General features: G+C 46.5%; 1 long non-coding RNA gene across 1 annotated transcript in view; it reads right to left on the reverse strand.

The window, feature by feature from the left end:
• The window catches only part of LOC138368237 (uncharacterized), a 470,460-nt gene that overhangs the window by 84,927 nt on the left and 359,309 nt on the right, over positions 1-26,224 (reverse strand). The gene's annotated exons all lie outside the window — the stretch shown is intronic.

A 26,224-nucleotide genomic window follows, 5' to 3' on the forward strand; every position in this document is an offset into this window, starting at 1 on the left:
GGTTCTACTATTTGCTGGTTCAAGGTAAACCTGTCTCACATCCGTAGCAGGTCATTTGCATGTGCCTGTTCATTTACGCTACTTCCTGGTATTCTGTCTGATATTACTGTATTAGCCAGGTGCTTCCATTTCAGGTGCCGTAGGTTGAAGTCCCCAAGCAGGATGATCTTCGGTGCTGGATTTGTGAGGTTTTCCAAGCAGTGTTCTATTTCCATTAGTTGGTCTTTAAACTGCTGAGGGTTTGCCTCCGGTGACTTATATACAAGGACAATAACTACATTTAGAATCTCTATTTTGATTATCAGCACTTCCACCATATCATTGGAGGTGTTTAGCAGCTCAGTACAGATGAGTGTGTCTTTGATGTAGAGGTTGACCCCACCCTGAAGCCGGTGTTTCCTATCACATCTGAAAAGATTGTACTCTGAGATCCATATTTCACCATCACGGTAGTCCTTTGTGTGAGTTTCTGTTAGGGCTGCAAACACTGCATTTGCCTCATGAAGGAGACCATCTATAAAGTGAACTTTGTTGGATTTGCGTGTTTTTATACCCTGGATATTGGCAAATATAAATGATGTTATCGTGTTAGTGGTAGTGCTGGAAGCCTTACTTGGTGTTAATATCTGAGGCTTTGGTAAAGAGGCCACTGTGTTTGCGTCCAGGGTGAGTTGTTTTGGAAGTGATTCGTCCAGTTTTGGTAGTAGGACGGGTGTTGTCTGGTGTAGTACCTGTGTGCTTGTTGATAATTTTAATTCCAGTCTTGTGGGTATCTCCGTTTCCCTCTGTAATCCTGTAGTGGTTCCATCTGACTGTTCCTCTCTCTTATATTTACTACTCTGTTTCTGCCTTCCTCTAATAAATTTCCAGTAGTGTCATATTGATCTTCCCGTCTATAACGTTGTGTACCTCTCACGTGGAATTCCGGACACTGAAGATTGTAGCATTTTTTGTCCCTAATTGAAAATTGACATAATTTAGGGTAGAAGTATCTACACCCTGTTCCAAAACGGCATGTACGCCTCTCCAACATGTTCCTGCATTTTCGAGGATGCAGAAAATGGCATTTTGCTCCTAATTTTCCATATTTGCATATTCCTTTAGCGTAGAATTTGCAAATGTGCTCCGGTTTTGCGTTTTTCAAGGTATTTATATCTGTGACTGTCTTGTCTACCTCTTTATTGGAGCTATCTCCGTTTTTCGTCCCAATTCCTTCATCTATGCACTCTGTTTTACTGTTGCTCTCATCGTTTATATTACCTGGCTCTGCAATATTGCTGTTATTTTGTACCACAATAGCCTCTTCCTCCACACTACTGCTGCGGTTCTCTAAACTATCTGTTCCTGAGTATTGGTCGTTATCCAATGTTGTCTTTTCCCAGTCCGCATATATCACTGGTAGCCTGTCTGTGAATGATAATCTCTGTGACTCGGGAATGTTTTTCATCAGTTTAGTTATGTTCTCTAACATTAATCTGTCATCTTTGCAAACCCAGTAAATTCCTTGCCTTTTTGTGCATCCTGGAGCTAATTCTGTACAGCCCAGGTGAAATCTTATGTTACAGATGCAACACTGGACGCCTGCATTATGTTTTCCCAGTACTCCTGAACACTCGCCACACCTCTTCATTGTCTGATGTATTGTATTGTATTTGAGGTTCACTGCATGGATCACTTGTTGATGTCAGTCCTTTTAACTCTTTATAAAATTATATGTATATATTTATATGTTTAATATTTATAATATTATATGTATACCATATATTTGTAATATTATCTATGTTATTTTGTTCAAACTTTATAGCAGGTACTTAGCGTAGGGTAGCGAAGCTGGTCCCCGGTCGGTACAGGTGACCTCTTGTTGTCCCAGGTTGATGTCACCAGTTTCCAGTTACTCGATTTATAACCACTGATGCCGCCTCTTGCCACTATTCTATATTTCTAGTATTCTATATTTATAATATTCTATGCACGATTTTCCTTCACTTCCAACTTATATGATGTTGTGATACCCGGCTTTGCTACAGTTGCTTTTCAATATTTTCATTACTTTTCATATTTATATGGTGCGGTGTGTATTGTGCATTCCGAGAGTAGCATATGGTGAGTGTGGGATAACTTTGGATTACATGGTGACTGGAGGCCTTAGTCATTCTCTTAATTGGTCATCCCTCCCTCAGTGTTATTACTCGTGTTTACCACCTTTTGTCCCTAGGATATTTCTCACATTATTGGCAGATCATCATTGTGGTACCCTGGTACTTTGGTTTGTCTTCAGGTCAAAGCACCCTATCTTCTGCAATCCGACCGAAAGAGGATACAGAGGGCCATAGTTCCTCTAGCACGGACTACGTTGCTGAGTTGGGAACTCAGCAGCAGTTCTCATCACAAGTTGACACTCGCACCCCTACACGTCGGTCAGAGATGATGATATTTACTTAGGTAGGGAATTAGCTTTCTTTTTTCAGAGCACAAAGTTCGCTAATTCTGTAAGTATCATATTTCATTTAGTGGGAAAACCCTTGCTTATTTCCTATAGAGACTCTGTAAGGTATGCCTACATTCTTGGACTACCTAATTCACTTTTGGAGCAATTAAATGTTTCATTTGTTTTAGAAACTCAGTTTCATTTATTTAGTAGGATTTTCTTGCCCTTATTCTCTTACATTGGGTACCGGGTACAAGATTTCCTGCGATTTTGATTGACTAATCATTTACCATCCTAAATTTAACGTTAATTGTTAAAGATGAAAATTCCACAGGATAGTTACCAGTTGCCACGTTATCCTGTTTCTGACATTTACCATATCACAACTATATTCGTTGTACATTTATTTGCTATCTTTCACCATGTTTCGTCTCCAAGCTTTTCGTAACGATCCAGCAGGTGAAATAGGGACCTTATGTCGTGCCAAGAGGACTGAATTACAAGCTCTTGCCCACGAGTATCAACTAGAGGTTTCCCAAGGAGCCAACAAAAATGACTTGCACAACTTATTAATGGATCACCTCTTAGATGAAGGGAAGATTGACTCTGAAACTCACGAAACTTATTCTATTGCAGATAAACATGATTTGGCAACTATGAAACTCAAACTCGAACTCGCAAAGCTCGAGCGGGAGCAACAGCAAGAAGCTATTCACATTAGAGAAAGAGAGGCTGAACTGGCGAAAGAAGCCCTCCAGATAAGGGAAAGAGAGGCTGCAATGAAGAAAGAAGAACAAGAAAGAGAGGCAGCCCTAAAGGAACGTGAGATGGCCCTATTCACAGAGCGTGAGCAAATACAGCTTGAAGCAAAACAACGCCACCTGGAGATACAACGCGAGCATGACAAACAGCAAGCGGATATGGCTATAGAATGTCGTCAACGAGAACTTACTTTGGAAACTACACACCACACTCGGTGCCAACAAGCTTCCGCTAGTCTTCCAGCAATTTTCAATGTCTCCCATGCAAGTAAGTTAACTCTTAAAGTGCGCATCACTTCATATGAAGTGTAAATCGTTTTACCAGTCAACTGCGCTTCACGTCATATGAAGATTATGGGTACCGCGCACGATTTGAATGGCCCGCGGTGTAGCTGGGGGTCCCATACGCTGCCCAGGGGCTCTAGTAAACAGTGGCCATTTTGAAAAAAAATCCCGCTCACGAACCGAAGGCATGGGAGGCCTCAGTTTAGCGAGAGTCACCATGGCGAGCGCACGGTCAAACGCCTCACGGGCACGCACCACTCAGTCCCTCAACCCAGAGCAAATAGCCCACGAATTATTCTCTGAAGGTGAAGAAAGTGTGTTTGACGATTCAGACAACGATGAGGATTATACACAGTTGTCGGGTGATAGTAGCAGCAGCAGTGAAAGTGAGAATGACCGCCATGCCATGGCGAGGCCTCTACGCTCACCCATGCCTCCTAGGTCAGTTTCTACCCCAATTCTACCACGACCTCACAGTTCCTGTGGATATTTTCTGTTTGAGGGTGACGAGTCAGAGGGAGGTGACTCCTTTTCTGAGTTTAGTGACTCAGATCAAAGTTTTATTGAGCCTGTGGCTGGTAACAGTGGTGTAACTGGGCGAGAAATTGTCGCGTCAGCAGCATCTCGCCCGGCCAAGCGCCACCGCATGGCACCACATGAGGGACCAAGACCCTCGTGTTCACGTGCATCTACCTCACGTGCATCCACCTCACGTGCATCCACCTCACGTGCATCCACCTCAAGTGCATCCACCTCAAGTGCACCCACCTCACGTGCACCCACCTCACGTGCACCCACCTCACGTGCACGTAGCCGCCGTGCTTCTCGCAGACGGTATTTAGCTCCTGGTCGCCGGTATGCATCGCTTCCTCACCGTCTTTCCTCTGCATCTCGCAGGACGCCTGGTGTACTTGAGTGGAGTGATGGTGACGATTTTATTCCTAATATTCCTCACTTTGACGATAAAGATGTAGGGATTACAAACCTTTTCCCTAATCAAGGTGAGGACAAGGCTGAGATGGAATATTTTACAGCATTCTATGATGAACCCACTCATGGAATACATTGTACACCAAACGAACCTGCATGCTGCTTACCTGATTGAGAGGGAAATCACAGAATTTTCACGACTGCAGCGTTGGAAAAATACCACAGTGGCGGAAATGTATGTGTTTTTGGCACTCTGTTTGTTGATGAAGCACTGTCACAAACATGCAATAAATGACTATTGGAGCAAGGACAAGACAATACCAACACCTTTATTCGGGAAATATATGTCACGAGACAGGTTTCAGATACTCCTCAGGTGTCTACATTTTGGAAGTGTTCAGGACCGAACACCTGATGATAGACTGTGGCGAGTGAGGCACTACATGAACGATGTTATTGGAAAATTCAGAGATTTTTACGTACCAGCACAGAAGCTGGTGGTTGATGAATCTCTCATACTTTTCAAGGGACGTGTTCCATTCAAACAGTACATTCCCTCAAAACGAAACCGATTTGGCCTGAAATTTTTTGTTCTTTGTGATTGTGAGACAGGATACGTGTTACACATGATTCTGTACTCGGCTAGTGATGTAGACATTCCCGGTAACGACGAACATGGATTCTCGGGGAGTGTAGTGAAGACCATCATGGCTCCGTGGATGAACAAGGGACACATTTTATACACAGATAATTACTATACAAGTCCCTTGCTAGCTCGGTTCTTGCTAGAAAATAGAACCGGATTGGTTGGTACAGTAAAGCCACAACGAAGGGAAATGCCTGTGTTTGACAACGACATTGCAGTTGGTGAGTGTCAGAGAAGGAAAAGTGATAACATTCTGTCAGTTCGGTGGAAAGACAAAAGAGAGGTGAACTTGTTGACAACAATTCATGATGGAACAATGGTGAACAGTGGGAAAGTGAGCCATAAAATAAATGCACCACTATATAAGCCAGACTGTGTTTTAGACTATAATATCAACATGCGGTTGATTGATAAATCAGACATGATGATTGGCACTGCAGTGTGTGTGCGGAAGACATGTAGGTGGACGAAAAAAGTGTTCTTCCATCATGTGGACATGAGCATGCTGAACTGTTTCAACATGTACCTTGTGAGAACTGGACGTAAGCCCACTTTCCGTGACTTTGTATTTGATGCTGCAATACAGTTATTAGGAAAGTTTGCAAAAGATGTCCCAGGTATTCAGCGGCCCATCATAAACCCACTGTTGCAGCATGCTGGTACTCCACGCCTCGCTCACACTGAAGGCTTCCTAGCACACAAACTTAAGTATTTGCCACCTGGTGTGAAGCGTGCAATAGCCCAACGTGATTGCTTGGTGTGTAAAACAACGACACGTAGAGACAAGAAACGGAAGCTTGTGCAAACATGGTGTGAAACGTGTGGTATCCCATTATGTGCTGTCGACTGCTTGAATGACTACCACAGTCTAGAAATCTTCTAAGTGTGCTTCAAAGTGTGTATAGCGTGTGCGAGTGTGTAAATATGTAAACATATAAGCAGATAGCGTGTGCGTGTGTGTAAATATATACAAATATAAGCAGAACATACAATATAATAGACTGTAATGACATGTTATATTGCCGTAATTGAAAACATTTGTGTGCGCCTGTGTATACTCAAATATGCAACAATTATTGATACAAAATATGTTCAAACAGTATTTGAAACACAATTAGTGAAAAAAAATTAGATAAAATGCGCTTAGACATTGTAAATAAATAGCGCGAAAATATATTTGTGGCAACTCTGGCTGTTTGAGGACCGCGCGCAACACCTCCCGGGCGTGTACTGCATGAGCGAACATGCAGATTGTGACGTCATCACCGAGCTTTTCGGCTCTATTGCAACAAAAGTAAGTACAATAGAATTTTTTTTTAATTTTTCCCGTGATCAGTGAACAGAACTTAACAGATTAGCAAAAAAAAAAATTTTTTTTTTTTCAAAATGACATGCGCCTGTGCGGATGGCAGGATATTAGACCCCAAGCATGTTAAGGGTTAATGCCACCATTTGTTGAGACAGAGATTGATGTCTTTTTTACCACCTTTGAGACCCTAGCTAATAAACTTAGCTGGCCTGCAGATCAATGGTCTACCCTTCTCAGAGTGCATCTTACAGGTAGAGCTGCAGTTACTCTCAGTACCTTAGCGTCTGAGAATGACTACCAGACCCTGAAGCAAGCAGTTTTGGACGCCTACCTTCTCTCCACCGAAAGCTACAGACGAAAATTCCGTGATCATCTTAACCCTTACACTGCTCAGGGGTCCTTGGGACATTTACACCCCTGTGCGCAAGAAAAAAAAAATTCAAATTTTTTTTTCGTCTTCTAAACATGTTAATTTGTGTTCCCTGAGCACGGAAAAAAAAAAAATCGTAGGTGACATATTTTGGGTGCAATTGACCGAGGAAGTCTGGCAAAAAGTGGGCGTTGACAGAGCGGTCGTCAGACCCGGTCAGCGTCACCCGCACTGACAGATGGGAGTTGCCACAAAGATATTATTACCTAATTGTTTCAATGTCTCCGATTGATTTTTTCTTAGTTTTTTTGCAGTAATATTATTCAATAGTGTGTATTGTAATATATTTATATAATAAAAGTAGTGAATAATCGCTATACTTAAAAGTATGATGTGCATATTAGTGATTCAATTATTATGTTTATAAAACAATAAACAAATAGTTTTGCTGCTATTACACTCTATACACAGATTATATATAAGTATCTGCATGTTTTGGTCACCATAACGAACCACTAATTTGGTATTGAGAGTCGAAAAGCAATGAAGAGTTACCGCCACACACCAGCCAGCCACTCGCTGCCACTCCCTCAACACACGCACTAAACTTTCTCCCCCAACAATACCATTTGTGGTGTTATTACACTATATACAGACGTTATAAGTATGTATATATTTTGTTCACCACAACTGTACAGCTAAGCTGATATAGTTAGTTCAGGCACTAAGAGTCGTCGCTATACACAGATGGCGGCTCCCTCACTCTTTCAAGGTCACACTCACTAAACTTTCTCCCCCAACAATACCTTTTGCAGTGTTATTACCCTATATACATATATTATATATAAATATCTACATGTTTTTTGCACCGTAACTGTACACCTAAGCTTGTAGTGCGCCCAATGAGCATAGTGGCCACCCTCTAAACAGCTAGACAAATCGTGCAGACGACGTCACCTCCGTCACCCATATGGCTCCTCCCAGCATAATCCTTTTGCTGTTATTACACTAATACACACATTATATATAAGTATTTACATTTGTGTTCACCATAGAGAACCACTGATCTGGTATGGTGAATGCAAACAATAACAGCTAGCCACACAGTCAGTAAACGATGCTGTCTCCCTCCATCTCTCAGCATCACTCCTCCCACAGCGCTAATTATTACAACAATCCTGCTATTATCACAACCCTGGTTATTTATATCACAATCATGTGTCATCTGTAATATTGTCATCGCTAAATAATAACAATTATATATTTATTTTGACATTTCTCGGCGATGCTGTGGTCACAAGCTGAACAGCAATGCTGTTCGCTCATGCTGCGTGCGCCGGCCTTGGTTGCTCCAACAGTACTGTGCCTCTCACACCTGAGAATATTGCCCACGGTTTTTTTTAAAATGGCATCTGTTTACAAGAGCCCTGAGGAAGCTACTGTGAACCCCGTGTAGCCGCGGGCTATTTGAATCAGGCCTGGCACCCTATGGCATATATATACGCCATGCGCACCATGGGACATGTTACTCAGGGCGTATATATACGCCATGCGCAGTTTAAGGGTTAAGGCAAGTATCACCACCTTTCTAGAATTTGCCAATACCAAGAAAAGATATTTCATGAAATGACTGGAAGCAGCACTTGTCTCTACATTTGCAGAACTCGTCAACCTCATGCTAGTTGAGGAATTCTTGAGACGTGTTCCCCCTTCCGTCCGTTTATATTTAGCAGATAAGTAAGTAAGTAATTATCAGAAGAAGGCACCAAACCGGGAAGGCTATGTAGCACCATCAAATACGCAAAATAATCAGAGGGCGCTAAATATCACCAAGGATGCCAATACGAGAACAAAAACGCATAAGGCGAACGATATCAAAAGTATCCGAGTCACCAAGAATTCTATCGAGGGACAGGTGACCGCGAGGGGCGGTCGGAAAGCAAGACACACGCTCGTCCTGGAAGTCAGGACATTCAAGAAGGACATGCACGACCGTAAGAGGGACAATGCAACTAGGACAATAAGGAGCAGGGCGGCGCTCCATCAAGTGACCATGGGTTAAGCGAGTATGGCCAATACGCAACCTCGCCAGAGCTGTTTCCCACCGCCGGTTACGGTGGAAGGAGGACGGCCACGAGGAAACACAACATTTAAGAGTACGTAGCTTGTTACCAGTAACAGACAACCAAGAAGCCTGCCAACGGGTAAGGACTGAGGAATGGATAACCGGGTAAAAGTCGGAATACGGAATGCCTTTACGAGAGATGGGACAAGAGCGGACAGCTTCCTTAGCGGCAGCATCCGCACGCTCATTTAAAGACACACCAATATGGCTGGGAACCCAACAAAACTCAACCGACTTAAATTTACTGTGAACGAGAAACAGCCAATGCTGGATCTCGACAACTACTGGATGAACCGGATTAAAGGACCTGAGAGCCATGAGGGCACTACGAGAGTCAACAACAACCACAAAGGAAGACTGACAACGAGAAAGCAGGAGACGAAGAGCATAGAGAATAGCATAAAGTTCCGCTGTAAAGATGCTAGTCTCCGGAGGCAAGCGACACATATAAGTGCGATCAGGAAAAACAACAGAGTAGCCAACACCGTCCGCTGACTTAGACCCATCGGTGAAGACAGAAACGGAGCGGGAGTGAGAAGAAAAGTGCTCGAGGAAAAGGCGTTTTAGAACCGTAGGAGGGGTAAAAGCTTTAGTGATACGGGTCAAGGAAGTACAAAACCGCGGAAGAGGGACCCTCCACGGGGGCAAAGAAGGAACAACACGAGGAGAAACATCAGAAATACGAACGGAGAGAGAATCCTGTAGGCGAGATAACCGGACAGAAAGAGGGAGATGGTGAAGAGGAACAGGAACCGCAGGAGGGGTAAAAGTTAAAGCACGACAGAGGCGAGAGGAAGGATGTTGCAAGGACCGCGCAAGATAGCGAAGACAGTAGCGATTACGGCGGTCCTGGAGAGACAGGAAGCCAGTGTCAACATATAAGCTAAGGATGGGAGTCGAACGAAAGGCACCAGAACTGAGGCGCAACCCAGTATGGTGCAAAGCATCAAGACGGCGAAGAGTAGAAGGAGAAGCAGACGAGTAAGCAGGGCAACCATAATCGAGCTTAGACAGGACGCGAGAGGAATGTAAAGCAAGGAGAGTGCGCCTATCTGCCCCCCAAGAAGTATGGGACAAGACCCGAAGGAGGGTAAGGGCCTTAGAGCACTCAACACGGAGGTAAGAGATATGGGGAGACCAAGACAAACGAGTGTCAAGGAATAACCCCAAAAGCTTCGCGGAATCTTTGTATTCAAGGGGATGACCATAAAGTGACAAAGAGGGACGAAGAACAACCCGTTTCCGCGTAAAAGTCATGGCACAAGTCTTAGAAGTAGAGAACTTGAAGCCATGACCTGTGGCCCAAGACGACACGGCATCAATTACAAGTTGAAGCCGGCGTTGAAGGAGAGGCGAATCATCACCCTGACAACAAAGGGTAAGATCATCGACATAGAGAGCGGAGAAGACACCAGAATTAAGAGAGGAAAGAAGACCATTGAGGGCAACAAGAAAAAGAGTAGTGCTCAGAACACTACCCTGGGGCACACCTTCGTATTGCTGAAAAGAGGGAGAGAGAGCGGTACCAAGGCGCACCCGAAAGGAACGATGAGAGAGGAAGCTGCGGAGAAAGAGAGGGAGATGACCACGAAGGCCAAAAGAATGAAGTTGAGATAGGATATGATAACGCCAAGTGGTGTCGTAAGCCTTTTCTAGGTCAAAAAGGACGGCAACAACGGAGGTCTTCGCAGCAAAAGCAGTACGAATATAGACCTCCAAGTTCACCAGGACATCTGTCGTGCTGCGGCACTTGCGGAAACCAAATTGAGAAGGGGAGAGGAGGTGATGGTGTTCCAGGAACCACATCAGACGAACGTTAACCATACGTTTAAAGAGTTTGCAGACACAACTTGTGAGAGCAATAGGGCGAAAGTCCTTAGGGGAAGTACCCGGAGACCCCGGTTTGCGAACAGGGAGGACAACGGCATCGAGCCAGTCCTCAGGGACTGACGACGACTCCCAGATCCGATTATACAGACTCAGTAAATACTGAGACGTGCTCGGAGGGAGATGGCGAAGCATCTCATAATGAATACCATCGGAGCCCGCCGCCGTAGAACCGCAGAGGGCCAGGGCAGAACGAAGTTCAGAGAGAGAGAAGGGATCATTATAGGGAAGCTGAAGATGAGTGCAGAAATCTAAAGGACGAGACTCAAGGACAGGTTTACGAAGAAGGAAAGATTGGGGAAGATGAAGACCAGAGTTAACAGAAGAAAAGTGGGAACCCAGTTCGGAAGCGACCTGCAACGGGTCCGCCACAAGAGTATCATGGAGGTGAAGGACCGGTGAAACATCGGGAACGAACTTACCCGCTATCTTGCGGATACACTTCCAGATCTGGGCCAGAGGGGTCTCGGACGTAATTGTTGAGACATAAGATGCCCAACATTCACGTTTAGCCGTACGGATGGCCCTACGGGCCACCGCACTCGCTTTCCGAAAGAAAAGAAAAGAATCGGTCGTCTGCCTACGGCGGTGCCTCTTCCAGGCTGCACGCTTACAGCGGACAGCCCGAGCACAGTCCGCATTCCACCAGGGAACGCACTTCCGTGGACCCCGAGAGGAAGAGCGAGGAATAGAGCGGAGGGCAGCGTTGAAGACAGTGTCATGAAAAAGGAGGAGAGCGCGAGAGAGAGGCAGAAGGGAGAGGTCAGGGAGAGCAGCACTGAGGGTAAATAGGGTCCAGTCTGCCTTAGCAAACTGCCACCTAGGGAAAGAGAGGGAAGGGTGAAAAGAGAAAAAGGAAACAAGGATGGGGAAATGATCACTTCCATGGAGGTCATCAAGAACCTGCCACGTGAAATCTAAGTAAAGAGAAGAAGAGCAGAGAGAAAGATCAAGACAAGAAAGGGTGCGAGTCCGAGAGTCCAAATGAGTGGGCTCACCAGAATTCAGAAGAGACAGGGAAGAAGAGAGGAGAAACGGCTCAAGGAGGCGACCCCGGGTATTCGTCAGAACGTCACCCCAAAGAGAATGACGACAATTGAAGTCACCCAGCAGGAGCACAGGCTCCGGCAAGGAGTCCAGGAGGTGTTTCAAATCAGGAAGAGAGAGCGGGACACTCGGGGGGAGATAGATGGAACAAACTGTGTACCATTTCCCCACAAAGATACGAGCAGCAGAACAATGGAGAGGCGAAGGAAAAAGTAAAGGAACAAAGGGAACATCAGCCCGAATCAAGAGAGCAGAAGAATTAGAAGCCCCAGCAATGGCTGGGGGGGGGGAGAGAAAGGAATAGCCACGAAAACGACCAGGACGAGCACCAAGCATTGGCTCCTGGAGACAGACACAAAGGGGCGAAAACCGCGAAATCAGAAGTTGGAGTTCGCGGAAATTGGCGTAATAACCTCGAACGTTCCATTGAAGAATGGACCACGACGAGAAGAGAAAGGACAAAAACAGAGAACAAGGAAGAAACAAAGGCGAAAGAGCAACAGAGCACGTTAAAGAATATCAGGGTCGGGATCAGGGTCAGCAAAGTCAGGGTTAGGGGGCATGGGTAAACTGAGCAAAGACGGAGGGAAGGAAACGGGAGAACAGATCAGAGGAGGGCGGGCGGGGTCCGGAGGAGGAGGAGGAAGAGGAGGAGACAACGGAGAGGAGCAGTCAAGGACAGCAGCAGGAAGAGGGGGAGTAGAAAGAGGGGAGCGCACCTCAGCAAGAGCAGCAACCGAAAGGGAAGCAGGGGCCAAAGAAACCTCCATAGCAGGAACAGGGGGCGTAATCACTGAAACGGGAGGGGAAGGAGCAACAGAGCCAGAAGTAGGAGCTGAGGAAGAAAGCGAAGCCTTCTTACCCGCCGGGGAAGAGGAAGGAGAGGAGCCAGGCTTACGCTTCTGACTTAAAAGAGACCGGTGTCCCAGCAACTACGTACCGGGCAACGGATTCCAGTGTCTCAACAGGAGAAGCCGAACGAGAGCACACACGACGGCCGTTAGGAGAGCGATGGACATCCGCCCGCACCGACAGGCGGTGGGGAGAGCCGATAGATGGAGGAAGAGGATGGGAAGGAGGATCGGAGGGGGACGAGGAAGAAGACACAGGAGACACGACAGACCGGGTAGAAGGAAGGGGAACCCCAGACAGAGGACCAGGAGGAGGATCCTTCGGGAGAGAACCCAAAGGAACAAAGGAGGGGGCAGTGGGCGCATCAGGGTCCAAGGCCCGGAAACGGTTGTGAGTCTGAGGAAGGCGGGAAGGACGAGGAGAGGAAGAGCGCAACACGCGAGCATAAGAGATATTAGCATAAGGCGGGAGCCGGCGAACCTGGCGTCTCGCCTCAGGAAAAGATAAACGCTCCCGGTGCTTCAAGTTGAGGACGGCTGCCTCAAGCTTGTAATGGACACACGCACGGGAGAAGGTAGGATGGGCCTCACCGCAGTTGAGGCAATGAGCCTGGGGAGAAGTGCACTCCGACTTAGAGTGACCTTCGCCACCACACAAAGGACAGAGAGAGACAGTCCCGGAGCAGCGGAGGGCACCATGCCCAAACCTCCAGCACTTGTTGCAGAGGCGAGGAGAAGGAATGTACTCCTGGACAGAGCACCTGGCACCAGCAAGAATGACAGAGGGTGGAAGGGTCCTACCAGCAAAGGTAATCTTCACAACCCGGAGGGGTTGACGACGACTACCACGAGGGGGACGAGTAAACGTGTCCACCTGGAGAATAGAATGGCCCTGGGCAGCAAGGATATGTTGAATATCGTCGTGGCAGTCGCGCAGGTCCCGAACACCGGTCGCAACATGGGGCGGGAGCAAAATAGTGCCAACACTGGCATTCAACTGAGCGTTCTTCGAGACCCGAACAGGGGTCTCGCCAAGGCAGGATAAGGCAGCCAAGCGGGAAGCAGCATCCTGAGAAGGAGCAGCAACGATACGTGTACCGAGACGAGTGGGGTTGAAAGTAATGGAGGCATCCACGGAATCAACGAGATGTCGATGGAGGGAGAAATCGTCAGGAGGCGCAGAATCAAGAGGGAGGAAATCAAAATATTTGGCCCACGAAGCGGGACCAAACAAGGCTTGATAGGTAGCAGAAGTGGAAGGAATCGAGCGAGGGCGGCCGTGACGAGGACGGCGGTGAGAACCCCCAGAGAGAGAGGGGTTAAAAGGCGCAGTAGTTACAACTAGAGAAGGAGCCATGCCAGGGGACGAGGTAGTCACCACTGGGGGCTTGGGGCTCGACCCAACCACAGAGGAGGGAGGGGAGCCAGGGGAAGGGAAGCCAGGGAAGCAGCCGAAACAGGGTTTATCATCATGACGAAAAGAAGAATTCATTCACGAATGTGCACCCACACCCACCACGGAGCCACAATTAGAGGCAGGACACCCAACAAGAAGCTATCGCCAATCTTGCCGGGGCCTCCCAGGGGTGCGTCATGAGTATACGCCCCACAAACGCCACCTTAAGAAACCGACAGTCCGTCGAGATCGGGTTCAGTGACGAAATGGGGATTGACAATAAAAGGGTCCCCTCGCTCTCGACGTCGGGTACTGCAGTTCTACGGGTGCAAGAGTATGCCTCCTCAAGCACCCGGGCGTCAAAATAGAAGAAGTCCAAGGGAAGAACCAGAACGAGCAAAAGGTCGGCAGGAAACGGCAAGCAGATAGGAGAAGAGGGGGGAGAAAAACGAAACAGAAGGAAAAGGAAAAGATGCCCAGCAGAATTGGAGAGGATGGCAGCAGGAGCACAAGGCTAGAAAAGGACAGAGGACTGTCCCAAGGAGCATCACACTCCGGCAGCTGCCCACTAAGCCCCCACACGGCGACAACGAGCTGAGCGGGGAGGGGGCCTAATAAGCCAAGTTTTCCTGAATTAATATATTTTCTCTATTTTTTTTCTTATGAAATGATAAAGCTACCCATTTCATTATGTATAAGGTCATTTTTTTTTATTGGAGTTAAAATTAACGTAGATATATGACCGAACCTAACCAACCCTACCTGACTTAACCTAACCTATATTTATAGGTTAGGTTAGGTAGCCGAAAAAGTTAGGTTAGGTTAGGTAGGTTAGGTAGTCGAAAAACAATTCATGAAAACTTGGTTTATTAGGCAAATCGGGCCTTGCATAGTAGGCTGAGAAATGCGTTCTGGCTACTAGGTACGACATTATCTAATATATATATATATATATATATATTTTTTTTTTTTTTTTATATATACAAGAGTTGTTACATTCTTGTACAGCCACTAGTATGCGTAGCATTTTGGGCAGGTCCCTGGAATACGATTCCCTGCCGCAAAGAATCGTTTTTTCATCCAAGTACACATTTTACTGTTGCGTTAATCCTTAAAGTGCGCATCACGTCATATGACGTGCTGGACGTTGTTCCAGTAAACTGCACATCACGTCATATGATGTGTTGGAGTACTACGCAAGATTTAAACAGCCCGCGGATACACGGGGTTCACCACACCTTCATCAGGGCTCTTGTAAACAGACGCCATTTTTAAAAAAAATCGTGGGCCAAACTCCCGGGTGTTATTGGCCTCAGTATTGAGTGAGCAACCAAGCCTGATGCATGCAACATGAGCTAACAGCACTGCTGTTCAGCTTGTGACCACAGCATCGCCTAAAAATGCCAAATTATACTTGTTCATGCTATTATGTAGCGATGATATTATTACAGAAGACCCCTGACTGTGATAAAACTGACCAGGGTTCTGATAATAGCAGGATTGTGGTGATATTTAGCGCTGTGCGCCATGGAAGGAGGTGTAATGCTGTGGGAGGGAGGGTGGTGGCGATGTCTTTTGACTGTGTGTGGCCACCTTTTATTGACTGTACTCACCATACCAGCTTAGTGGTTCGCTATGGTGAACACAAATGTAGATACTTATATATAATGTGCGTATAGAGGGTATAAACAGCAAGAGAAGGTTTGGAGCCGCCATTTTGGTGAGGGCGGTGGCGTCGTCTGCACGACGCCACCGTGCAGACGACGGTGTTGTTTACTGGTTACCACGATGGTCTTTGGGCACCATACCAGTTTATTTGTACAAGTATGATGAATAAAACAAGTAGATATTTATATATAATGTGTGTATATAGCGTAATAACACCACACAGTATTATTGGAGGAGAAATATTAGTGCGTCTGGCCTTGAGGGCGGCCGCTGATCAGCTGACTGTGTCAGTAGCCACATCTCTGTGCCTTTACTCACCATACAAGCTTAGATGTACAGTTATGGTGAACAAAACATGTAGATACTTATATATAACGTCTGCATATAGTGAATTAGAGCAAAAACTTTATTGTGGGAGGAGAATGAGGGTGAGTCAGATGACTGGAGGGAGGGCGGGAGTGGCTGTCTGATACACGGCGGTCACTCCTCATTACTTTTTGACTCATAATAGCTACTTAGTGGTTCGTTATAGTGAAGAAAACATGCAAATACTTATATATAACCTGTGCTTAAAGTGTAATAACTGACAAAGTATTTGTTCACTGATTGATGAACATAATTGAATCAACAATATGCACACCATATTTTTTAGTACACCAACGATTCACTCATTTTATTATATAAATATATCAAACTACACACTATTGAATAATATTACAGCAAAAAAAGTATGAAAAAGTACCTCACTCAAATGTAGATATAAAATCGGAGATACGTAAGTTCTATTCAGTTGTGTATTTGTGAACTAAAGTCTTTGAAAATGTAATAAGTTTTACGAAACGCGCCCGTGTCGCGTCAGACTAGAAATAAAAATGAATTTTGGAGAATTGATTTTTGATTTACCTTCAACAGTGAAGCATAATGTACGAAAGATTGAGAAAATTCGTGTTAGAATTATTAATCTTACTCTTTCGGTCATATTTAATAATTAATATATATATATATATATATATATATATATATATATATATATATATATTATTAAATATGACCGAAAGAGTAAGATTAATAATTCTAACACGAATTTTCTCAATCTTTCGTACATTTCTTTTCACTGTTGGAGGTAAATCAAAAATCAATTCTCCAAAATTCATTTTTATTTCTAGTCCGACGCGACACGAGCGCGTTTCGTAAAACTTATTACATTTTCAAAGACTTTAGTTCACAAATACACAACTGAATAGAACTTACGCATCTCCGATTTTATATCTACATTTGAGAGAGGTGGATGGGGTGAGGTGGCATTAATAGGGTATTAATTTCATCAACACAAGACAGAACAAGAGGTGGCATTAATAGGGTATTAATTTCATCAACACAAGACAGAACACGAAACAATGGGTATTGAATAGAAGTGATTGTAGAAAGCCTATTGGTCCATATTTCTTGATGCTTCTATATTGGAGCGGAGTCTTGAGGTGGGTAGAATATAGTTGTGCATTAATTGGCTGTTGATTGCTGGTGTTGACTTCTTGATGTGTAGTGCCTCGCAAACGTCAAGCCGCCTGCTATCGCTGTATCTATCGATGATTTCTGTGTTGTTTACTAGGATTTCTCTGGCGATGGTTTGGTTGTGGGAAGAGATTATATGTTCCTTAATGGAGCCCTGTTGCTTATGCATCGTTAAACGCCTAGAAAGAGATGTTGTTGTCTTGCCTATATACTGGGTTTTTTGGAGCTTACAGTCCCCAAGAGGGCATTTGAAGGCATAGAGAACGTTAGTCTCTTTTAAAGCGTTCTGTTTTGTGTCTGGAGAGTTTCTCATGAGTAGGCTGGCCGTTTTTCTGGTTTTATAGTAAATCGTCAGTTGTATCCTCTGATTTTTGTCTGTAGGGATAATGTTTCTATTAACAATATCTTTCAGGACCCTTTCCTCCGTTTTATGAGCTGTGGAAAAGAAGTTCCTGTAAAATAGTCTGATAGGGGGTATAGGTGTTGTGTTAGTTGTCTCTTCAGAGGTTGCATGGCGTTTCACTTTCCTTCTTATGATGTCTTCGACGAATCCATTGGAGAAGCCGTTCTTGACTAGGACCTGCCTTACCCTACAGAGTTCTTCGTCGACTTGCTTCCATTCTGAGCTGTGGCTGAGAGCACGGTCGACATATGCATTAACAACACTCCTCTTGTACCTGTCTGGGCAGTCGCTGTTGGCATTTAGGCACATTCCTATGTTCGTTTCCTTAGTGTAGACTGCAGTGTGGAAACCTCCGCTCTTTTCCATGACTGTTACATCTAGAAAGGGCAGCTTCCCATCCTTTTCCATCTCGTAAGTGAAACGCAGCACAGAACTCTGCTCAAATGCCTCCTTCAGCTCCTGCAGATGTCTGACATCAGGTACCTGTGTAAAAATGTCGTCAACATACCTGCAGTATATGGCCGGTTTCAAGTTCATGTCGACTAAGACTTTTTGCTCGATGGTACCCATGTAGAAGTTTGCAAACAGGACACCTAGGGAAGAACCCATGGCGACCCCATCTACTTGCTTATACATGTGCCCATCCGGGCTCAAGAAGGGTGCCTCTTTAGTACAAGCTTGGAGTAGTTTCCTCAGAATATTTTCTGGTATGTCAAGAGGAGTACAGGCTGGATCACGATACACTCTGTCGGCTATCATCCCGATTGTCTCGTCCACAGGTACGTTGGTAAACAGCGATTCTACGTCCAACGAGGCTCTTATCCCTGTGACCCATGTGCCCCGCAGTAAGTCAACAAATTCCTTTGGAGACTTCAGGCTGAAGGCGCAAGGAACATAAGGAGTCAGCAGGCCGTTGAGTCGCTTCGCCAGTCTGTACGTGGGTGTGGGTATCTGGCTAATGATTGGCCGAAGTGGGTTTCCAGGCTTGTGTGTCTTGACATTTCCATACGCATATCCAGGTTTACATTCCCCAATGATCTTTGGCAGGTGGAGTCCGGATTTCTTGGCGTTCACAGTTTCGATCAGTTTGTTGACCTTTGCTTTTAATTCGGCTGTAGTGTCCTTCGTTACCCTTTGGAACTTAGTTTGGTCAGAGAGTATGATGTTCATTTTCGCCAGATATTCGTCTTTTTTTAAGAATGACATATATTGGCGACTTGTCACCTCTCCTGACAACTATCTCCTTGTTCTCACGAAGGCTTTTAGCTGCCGCTTTGAGCTCGGGGGACAGTATGGTGCTTCTGTAATTGCCTCGATTCTTTCCTCCTTCTGCAATAAGTTCTGCTTGTAAGGTATCTTTGGTAGTGACCTTCTTTTGTGTCTCGAGGTCGAATATGTCGTCCAACAGAATTTCCAACTCTACTTTCCGGGCCATCTCACTCGGTCTGGACATAACATGACAGTTTATGTCCAGATTTAGGAGAGTGACTTGGTCCTCAGTGAGGTTAATTCCTGCAAGGTTCAGGAAGCCATCTCTTGGTCGTGGAATTGCCATAGGTCCTCCATATAATGTTGTTAGTTTCTTGATAATCCTTGTTTCAGTGCTGAGGTGATGTTGGTCTGTGAGGATGTCGAGGTGTTGTTCAATGCGGGTACGGATACTTTCGTCGATGTTGCTATTTCTCCACTCGTTTGTAGCATGAAGTAGTTGCGTTTTGTTGTCTTTGATTTCATTCTCTGCCTTGTATATCTGATCACGAATCAGATCCTGGCGATATTTTATCGTGAAGGCTTGATTCCTTGCTGCTGGGTCGTGCGCTTTAATATTAGTATATTTTGGTAGCAGTCTTTCCTGTAGACATATATTATTAAATATGACCAAAAAACCAGCGTTGAATGTAATGAAACGCCATTTTCTGGGTGAGACCCGGAGGCTCCCCGGAGCTTTACCGGCTGATATGCTAATGTCAGACTTTGGCATCAGTCATGTGTATGGAGTTCTAGGGCCTACTGGGGACCACGAGCCAGAACCTGGCCCCCTCAGAGAGGCAAGGGGAGCAATGGCCTATAGAAACCCCCATGTGGTTGGAAGCATTCTATGTCTGCCATCGACCGGGTCAAGCATCCAGAAAGGTAAGCATTCCAAAACAAACCCCTATTCTGGTGAAAATTGCTACCTAAGCCGAACTAGTGGATAGAACTCTTCAACAGAAAACAAGGAAACTAGTATGACGTCATACGTCACCGCGCCGCTGTCTGCGCAGCTCCCCCCTCCCCGGGAGGGGGAAGGGGGAGCCCCAGACCTCCCACGCCGGCTATCCACCCATCAGTTCTGAGGCTGGATGTCAAAACACGCGAAAAACGCCGACCGGAGGGAGGGAGGGTTGCCGGGGAGCCTCCGGGTCTCACCCAGAAAATGGCGTTTCATTACATTCAACGCTGGTTTTCTGGGGGGAGCCCCGTCGGCTCCCCGGAGCTAACTACCCACAGAGGAAGGTCAAAGGGACAAAACCGGGAGGCGGACACCACGCACCCCCCAAGGAGGCGAGACAACCGGCAGCAAACGCCAACCCAAGGCGCCACAGCCCCGAAAATCCCGGGAACAACACGAGAACCACGAGAAGCAAGGCCCCTGCACGAACACCAAAAATCCATGCCCGAAAGACTGCAAGGCCACGTCGCCCAGACGGCAGCGAGAGCAGCGAAGCCACGAACGCCACAGGCATGAGGGAAAAACACAGGCAGCTTAGCCGCAAGAACACGGCTGACCACCCGGGACACCATCACCCGCGAACCGGGAAGGACAGAACCGGATCAACGCAAAACGCGCTCTGGACCCAAACGCCGTGGCACGCAAACAACAGCGGAGGACCGCCACTGAACACAAAAACGACACACCCCCGGCCCGACCAACGAAGCACCAACAAACCCTGGACCCCTCCAGAATGCAGCAGCCCCACCCCGCGCCAGAAAAGATGGAGACTGCTGCCATCAAACAACCAAAACGCTAAAACCGAAGGAGCAAGAAAACTCAGCGAACCGACCCCCAGAGGCAAAGGCCCAAAGGAAAGAGCCGACGAAAAAACACACCGGAACCGAAGGGGCACTACCAACTGAGGAGAAGATAGAGCACGCTGACCAGAGACCAGGATGGTGCAAGCGGCGCACGAACAGGCCGGAGGTGAAACGACGCACAAGACAGCTGACTAACGGTGCAGAAGCAACACCAAGACCGAAAGCAAGCTGAAGCGGCTCCGCCTGCGCCGCACGAAAAGAGGCGACAGTATGTGGCAAGACGACGGCCCCCAACCCCCACTAGAAAACCAAGCCGAGAGTAAACCAAGCTAACAAGAGTAACCACCTAAGAAGGGACAGGAAAAGGAAGGACCGCCAAAATACCCATACTGCCGCCAAGAGAAGCACGCAGGTGGGACACCTACCACGAAGCCACCCGACAACCAACCGGAGGCGAGACCACGAGGCAGAACATAAGCAGCCCCGACAAGGCCCCCCCGAGCCCAGGAAAAAGGCGGAGCCGCGAGAAGATCTCGGGCGCGACCACCGAAACCCAGGCGGCACAAGGAGACGGAACGTCTGCCGAACAGAAAAACTCCCCAAAGTATGCAAGCCCGCCAGGAGTTCAGAAACGACGGGTCCGACGCGAGACATCGCAAGAAACCCCCCCCCCCCAAAAAAAAACAACAACCGGCAGTGCAAGCTAGGAAAACCAAAGAAGGCGGAAGGGTCGCTGCCAGAACAGGACCCGAACCAAGGGGCATGAACAACTACAATAGACCGAGACAAAGAAGCACATCACAGGACACAGGCTGACCAACGCCTAAGAACACTACCAAAAACCCCGCCCCGAACCTACAGACGGTAAGGAACCGGATGCAGGCAGGAAGGGTGAACCAGGGGAAAGACAAGGGGGTGTGGATGGAACCGAAGCAACCAACACCCCCAAGTCCCAAAACGAACTACAACGGGGCAGCCCCGGGGCTCCCGGGGAGGAAACCACGAGAACGTTGCCACCACCAAGGCTCAAGTGCAACGCCCCTGCTGCCCGCACCCGCTTTGTTAGCACAACTGGGTAACCGAGCCACAACGAGCAACCAAACTCGCAGGACTCCGGGTCGAAGGTGTCATCGACCCCACAGGCAGCAGACGGAGGCAAAACAGAGAGTCACCCAGAGACAAAAGGTGAGAGCAACCCTCAAACTCGCTGGAAGCGAGGGGGGGACTCTGGGGTCACATCCATCGGACCCGCGCGCCCCCAGGGGTTTCCCAGGGTCCCGAGTGTTTACTTTAAGAGGACTCGCGCTCAGGTAATCCCAGGCAGGGTACTGCTAACCGGCACCCAAACCTACCAAACAACTTTCTAAGAGCTGAACCCCCGGGACGTGTACACTCACGGGGACCTAGCAGGGGGTACCACCAGAAAATACTCAGAACACAAGGGACACAAGGGACAAGAACGAAGGCAGACCCCCCACCAGGTAGATAAACAAAAAGAAAAAGAAAACCCCGCAAGAGGACAGCGTACCCAAGCGGAACAGAGCCGGCCGCTATGATTGGTAAAGACAAGCTGCACAGTACCCCGCGCCCCACCAGTGCAAACACTGCCCCTTACTCTAAGGCGAACAAGGGAGACAGAACACCCGAGCACACAAAGAGCGGCCGAAAACCAAGCAGTAAACGGCCAAGCAGGGGCAGGACCCAAGGAACTTGTGGAAGGTGGCCCCAAGCCCCAAGGGCAGTACTTACAGGGCACCTAGGGAAGGGAACCCTAGGCGCATGCAGCCCGAGTACTGGAGAATCACTCCCGGCTCACGCACCACCTAGAAAACAGACACCACACTCTAGGTACAGTGCTGAAACAACCACTGGAGCCAGAGCACATAACCATTGCCTATAGCATCAGCCGAAGAACTGATGGGTGGATAGCCGGCGTGGGAGGTCTGGGGCTCCCCCTTCCCCCTCCCGGGGAAGGGGGAGCTGCGCAGACAGCGGCGCGGTGACGTAATACTAGTTTCCTTGTTTTCTGTTGAAGAGTTCTATCCACTAGTTCGGCTTAGGTAGCAATTTTCACCAGAATAGGGGTTTGTTTTGGAATGCTTACCTTTCTGGATGCTTGACCCGGTCGATGGCAGACATAGAATGCTTCCAACCACACGGGGGTTCCTATAGGCCATTGCTCCCCTTGCCTCTCTGAGGGGGCCAGGTTCTGGCTCGTGGTCCCCGGTAGGCCCTAGAACTCCATACACATGACTGATGCCAAAGTCTGACATTAGCATATCAGCCGGTAAAGCTCCGGGGAGCCGACGGGGCTCCCCCAGAAAAGGTATTATTAAATATGACCCCTAGGTGTCCTGTTTGCAAACTTCTACATGGGTACCATCGAGCAAAAAGTCTTAGTCGACATGAACTTGAAACCGGCCATATACTGCAGGTATGTTGACGACATTTTTACACAGGTACCTGATGTCAGACATCTGCAGGAGCTGAAGGAGGCATTTGAGCAGAGTTCCGTGCTGCGTTTCACTTACGAGATGGAAAAGGATGGGAAGCTGCCCTTTCTAGATGTAACAGTCATGGAAAAGAGCGGAGGTTTCCACACTGCAGTCTACACTAAGGAAACGAACATAGGAATGTGCCTAAATGCCAACAGCGACTGCCCAGACAGGTACAAGAGGAGTGTTGTTAACGCATATGTCGACCGTGCTCTCAGCCACAGCTCAGAATGGAAGCAAGTCGACGAAGAACTCTGTAGGGTAAGGCAGGTCCTAGTCAACAACGGCTTCTCCAATGGTTTCGTCGAAGACATCATAAGAAGGAAAGTGAAACTCCATGTAACCTCTGAAGAGACAACTAACACAACACCTATACCCCCTATCAGACTATTTTACAGGAACTTCTTTTCCACAGCTCATAAAACGGAGGAAAGGGTCCTGAAAGATATTGTTAATAGAAACGTTATCCCTACAGACAAAAATCAGAGGATACAACTGACGATTTACTATAAAACCAGAAAAACGGCCAGCCTACTCATGAGAAACTCTCCAGACACAAAACAGAACGCTTTAAAAGAGACTAACGTCGTCTATGCCTTCAAATGCCCTCTTGGGGACTGTAAGCTCCAAAAAAAACAGTATATAGGCAAGACAACAACATCTCTTTCTAGGCGTTTAACGATGCATAAGCAACAGGGCTCCATTAAGGAACATATAATCTCTTCCCACAACCAAACCATCGCCAGAGAAATCCTAGTAAACAACACAGAAATCATCGATAGATACAGCGATAGCAGGCAGCTTGACGTTTGCGAGGCACTACACATCAAGAAGTCAACACCAGCAATCAACAGCCAATTAATGCACAACTATATTCTACCCACCTCAAGACTCCGCTCCAATATAGAAGCATCAAGAAATATGGACCAATAGGCTTTCTACAATCACTTCTATTCAATACCCATTGTTTCGTGTTCTGTCTTGTGTTGATGAAATTAATACCCTATTAATGCCATCTCTTGTTCTGTCTTGTGTTGATGAAATTAATACCCTATTAATGCCACCTCTTGTTCTGTCTTGTGTTGATGAAATTAATACCCTATTAATGCCACCTCACCCCATCCACCTCTCTCAAATGTAGATATAAAATCGGAGATGCGTAAGTTCTATTCAGTTGTGTATTTGTAAACTAAATTCTTTGAAAATGTAATAAGTTTTACGAAACGCGCTCGTGTCGCGTCAGACTAGAAATAAAAATGAATTTTGGAGAATTGATTTTTGATTTACCTCCAACAGTGAAAAGAAATGTACGAAAGATTGAGAAAATTCGTGTTAGAATTATTAATCTTACTTTTTCGGTCATATTTAATAATATATGTCTACAGGAAAGACTATATATATATATATATATATATATATATATATATATATATATATATATATATATATATATATATATATATATTGTCGGGGTTTACTCGGCGAGCAACAGTATACTCAAGGTCACTCACCGTAGCCCTGCGGGTCTTCACTCTATCCTCGCGGCGCCACTGTACGCCAGGAGAGTATCCCAGTCAATCCCAACCGGCCTCTGATCGAGAAGGAGTGGGAACACAACTTGTTCACTCAACTATTGTGTGCCCGCCCCGTCATGGGCTCTACTACTAACCACAAGGTCGCCAACTAGTGTTTCCGGTGTCCAGTAACACGTCAGTGGTTTTGTTGAATTGTGGTAACAGTGGCAAGGACACACTCAATAGATCTGATATCAGGCAGGTATTTACTTCTATCGCTCTCTGCTTTCAGGTATTACATAACCACAAGAAATATGGAGGGGATGATATAAACACCAATGTACTTTGTATTTTACTTAAAACTCATTCAAAGACATCACAAGATTATATCAATAAGCAAACAGCTGTTTCAGGCGGGAGTCGCTCGTTCCCACATATAATATGAACTCGCCAAGCTGGCAATGCTCCCCCTCACGTCAATGTCAAAATCAGCCGGGCGACTACCCCGCGCGAATGTCACTTTATCTGTTTGCTTGTTTTCCTGGCGTCACACGCTCTGTTTCTTTAAGTTCTCAAAGATCACTAGAAGATCGAACACACAATATTTGCGACAACAGCACGTAAACACTTAGCTACACTGATCTTGTGCTCAATCAAACATTTCTATATTAAAGGTGACAATAATTCACTGTCATGGTATTACACACTGCCCTTCATTTAATGATAACGTATGCAAGTATATATCACTGGAGTTCTCAGTAATTCCTTCCGTGGGCGATAACACAATCACTGCACCCATGAATGATCATTCAATACACAAGCATAGACATATATATATATATATATATATGTGGACGAGTCATAGACGTCAATAATGGTAATAACATAGTTACTGGGCACATAGCCTAACTCCCAAATACTGGCATATTTATATATATATATTCTCTCACTATATGATCATATTAAAGTCTCATTAAAGACATTATCAACACAGTAAATTCATCAATTACTCCGGGTGCCTGCATACACCAATAATAATCATAAATATCGTGAGTACTCTTTATAGTCCCACTGCACACTTGTGCCTTACTGTGACATAGGTGAGCCTTGCTCACGACATACAAAATACTCAGGCTAAATAATATAGCTGACTAAAGGGGAATTGGGAGGGAAACTAGTATCACCTACTTCCACCTATCCTCCGGTAAGAGTTGAGTTGTAGCTCCTGGTCCTGGCTTCTGCCTCGTGTAGGGAACGCCCCCACACACACACTGTCGTGTTCTCCAGGAACTCAATCAACGTCCCACCGTAAGCGCATCGTCTCCGTGCCTTTTCACTGCAGGTCCGTGCTCCTCCTCGACTTCTTGTAGGGTTGGAGTCGGTCTCCCGGCCATCGATTTCTCCTCCCAGCTACGGCTGTCCGCCTACGTCTCGGCTGCAGTCGTTCGGATTCCCGAATAGTTTTCTTCTTCCGCTGCTTCCCGGTGGCTCGGTCCAGCCACTACGCCGTCACAAACGGGTGAACTGCCACAGACGTCGCATACGTCACTGCACAGACTTCACTTCTTCTTGCACAGTACCT

This window comes from Procambarus clarkii, chromosome 24 (genome assembly GCF_040958095.1).
Source record: "Procambarus clarkii isolate CNS0578487 chromosome 24, FALCON_Pclarkii_2.0, whole genome shotgun sequence".
NCBI lineage: Eukaryota > Metazoa > Arthropoda > Malacostraca > Decapoda > Cambaridae > Procambarus > Procambarus clarkii.